Source organism: Gekko japonicus, unplaced genomic scaffold, assembly GCF_001447785.1.
Source record: "Gekko japonicus isolate JY-2015 unplaced genomic scaffold, Gekko_japonicus_V1.1 scaffold980, whole genome shotgun sequence".
NCBI lineage: Eukaryota > Metazoa > Chordata > Lepidosauria > Squamata > Gekkonidae > Gekko > Gekko japonicus.
In genome coordinates this window covers 240,463-243,691 of record NW_015177037.1, presented here as the reverse complement: position 1 = coordinate 243,691, position 3,229 = coordinate 240,463, and the positions used below count along the sequence as shown (strand labels likewise).

The 3,229-nt window shown below is 44.1% G+C and overlaps 1 non-coding gene across 1 annotated transcript; it reads right to left on the bottom strand.

Moving 5' to 3' along the window:
* Nucleotides 1-2,887: 2,887 nt before the first annotated feature.
* Nucleotides 2,888-2,960, bottom strand: TRNAA-UGC. The gene has a single exon. It is a non-coding gene; the product is annotated as a tRNA-Ala (tRNA).
* Between the last annotated feature and the right edge of the window lie 269 nt (nt 2,961-3,229).

Genomic DNA, 3,229 nt, shown 5'->3' with positions numbered 1-3,229 from the left:
GCCATCTGAATACCTGGCTCTGAAATTGTGGGACTGGGCTGCAACTAGACTTAAAGTGCCCCACTGGGAGCAATCTAGTGTGCAAGTGTCTGCTGGTGGATACATCTACCAAAGTCGTCCTGCTGCTTTTAGTCCTCCTGTTGCTCCCTTCACTTTTCTTGCTCCATATGTCCATTTTTCAGTTCTAGGCAATTGCTCCTGCTAGTGTGCACACACTGCTCCAGAAATCAAAAGCTTGGGCGGAGACCGTGTTCAAGGTGGAACCCCATCAGATCCTCTTGCATTGCAGCTCTATGGAGGCACCTCTGGCAAAATTGCATCCCTTCCTCTTTGCCAAAACAAATACATGCCTGAAGAATGGGCTTCAATTCCAACCTACTCTCATCTCTGCCCACTTTATTGCTACTTATTTTTAGCCCTCTGCACTAGAATGCAAATGTGCAGGGGATGGAACCTTAGTTTGGAACCAGATTTGAGGATCAGCACATTGAGAGAAGATGCACATACAGGTCCATACACCATGCATCAGTGCAAACTGAAAGGTAGGTCTTGTATGAAGCTGCTAGGATGTCCTTGGTTCAAATCACACCTCGCATAAGAACTCACTAGATGGCCTTAGGTGAACCTCTAGCTCTCAGCCTCAGCCCCCATAGGCAATATGGGAATAAACAATATAGAGATCAGGTAAGTGGTGCTTTGAACACTCAACGAATACCCTCTAGACAAGCAGTGGAAGCTCTCAGGTATATGAAGTGCTTTGAACACTCAACAAATACCCTCTAGACAAGCAGTGGAAGCTCTAGAGCTGGGTAGTTCCCTTTGGAAGAGAAAGTCCTCGAGATTTAAGGTTTTTTGTATGCTTTGTTTACAAATATATAAGCAGAATTCAGGTGGAGGCAAAGAAGTACAGTCAGCAGACCTGCTACCCTGCATGAGAGAAAAACAGGGATCTCCTGTACCTGCAAGGTACTTTAGCTAACTTCAGTAGTGGTTTTCTGCTTCTCTCTCGAACCCATCACTGAAACCACACTTTCTTTTCTGCACAGTCAGAAGCTGCTCTTTCTTTTGGTGTTTGGCTCTGAGACACCTTTGGCTAGTGAAGGGCGGGGCATAAATCCAATCTCTCCTTCATCTTCTTAAGAGGGGAGAGTCATCCTTTTCCAGTCCTGATGGGCACATTAATAGAACTATTTCCTAACCCTCGACACTCACTGACATTCAAAACCCAATCCTTAAGATGTGTTGCCATTCGCTTTGTCACGATAGCCTGGGACACAGTCATCAGCCAACAACACTTTCATCAACAATCAGAACATTACCAGGACCCCCTGCACACATTTATTTCAAGTCGTGGTAATACAGCTTTAAAAAGAAGATAGAAATGGGAGTACGTTTTGCAAATCAGCCTATAAGCAATGCTCCTTCTAAGCTGTGGAGTCTTGTGAGTAAAAATTCTATTTTGTGAGCTACTGGCATTAAAGTTGTGATTCAGCAATTTGGCTACTGCATAAATCAGTTTGCGCTGGTGCCATCCTTCCTGAGCTAAGACAAGAAAGGTGTGAGCTGGAGGCTAAAAAACTGAGCTAGATCACACTAACTCAGCTTAGAGGGAACACTGCATAAGTTACCACACATTGGCTGTTCACATTTTTACTGTGTGAACTGGCAAAATCCAGTTGGGAAGTGCATTGAAAGTGGATTATTTAGTGTGTCTGACCGCAGCCACGGTGTCCCTGCATCTATAATATTTACGGGCAACAGGATGTTCTTTTAAAACCCAAGGCTTTAGAGTGTGTCATAAATCCCAGCTCTCAATGTGTACAAAACAGCACATAACTCTCCTGTCCAAACCAAATCAAAACGCATGGGACTTTGTGCTCTTACACAACTCTTATTTAATTTCAGTTCGGCTTGTGCAGAAGTTCCTAGTAAAGTTGTACCCAATTTTAATAGATTGTTACTAGCTCTAAGGTGTCAAAGTGAGGTCCTCCATCACTGGTAAGAAAGCAATCAGGAAGCATGAGAACAGGTGCAATTGAAAAAAAACAACCACTCTGTCTTTCCAGTGCAGTAGTAGATTCCGGTAGATTCATCATCTCAACAGAAAAATGACGTTTCTCATGCATATTTCCCTTGGAAGTCTTTTAAAAACATTTTACTAACAAACAACATACTTAAAAGCTTCCATGTGTCACTAAGATCATTTTGAATTAAAAAAAATAGTGTTCTCGAAAAAGCATGCTGCTAGAAACACTTTGGCAGCTTAATCCTATGCACGTTTATTCAAAAGTAAGTTCCACTGAGCTGAATAGGATTTACTCCCCAGTGTGTGCCCTGACCTGGATAGCCCAGGCTAGCCCGATCTCATCTAGATCTTGGAAGCTAAGCAGGGCCAACCCTGGCTAGTATTTGGATGGGAAACCTCCAAGGAATACCAGGGTTATGACAGGCAATGGCAAATCACCTCTGAAAACCCTACAGAGTCACCATAAGTCAGCTGTGACCTGACCACACTTTCCAACACCATGGTAAGCACAGTAAATTGTGCATAGTTAAAACTGGAAAGATTATGTATTAAATTTCAGGTTTTGTGCTAGATGTTAAGTACAGTGTGTTATGCACATGAGCCATGCTAAATAACGGGCAGTTTTAAATTTGCACATGCCTGAATTAACAGACCTACGCATGTGAGACAAATGTGGCAGAGGAAGAAGAAACCTTATTCCATGAGATGTGGTCTCGTCACACATGAACACACACGGAACTACAGTATACTGAATCAGACCATCAGTCCACCGAAGTCAGTATTGTCTACTCAGACAGGCAGTGGCTCTACAGGTCTCAGGTAGAGGTCTTTCACATCGACTACGGCCTGGTTGTTTTTAACTGAAGATGCCAGGAATTGAACCTGGGACCTTCTGCATGCAAAGCAGAGGCTCTACCCACTGAGCCACAGCACCTCCCAGAGCTTTCTCAAAACTCCACTTTGTCTGTAGACCTGCACGGGGGTGGATGCTGTTGGGTGGATGTTGACTATTTGTGCACATGAAAATACATCTTGTAGCCCTGACTTGGAGCGCCTGTGCCCTTGGTGGAGAGCAGGAGTTCACCTCAGGACAACACAGCACGAAACAGACACCCCACCCAGAGACTGAAACGTAACTGACTACTTTGCCTGTTATTCAACAGCTCTGGTGAAAGGTTGCAAACATCACACACCCTTCCCTGA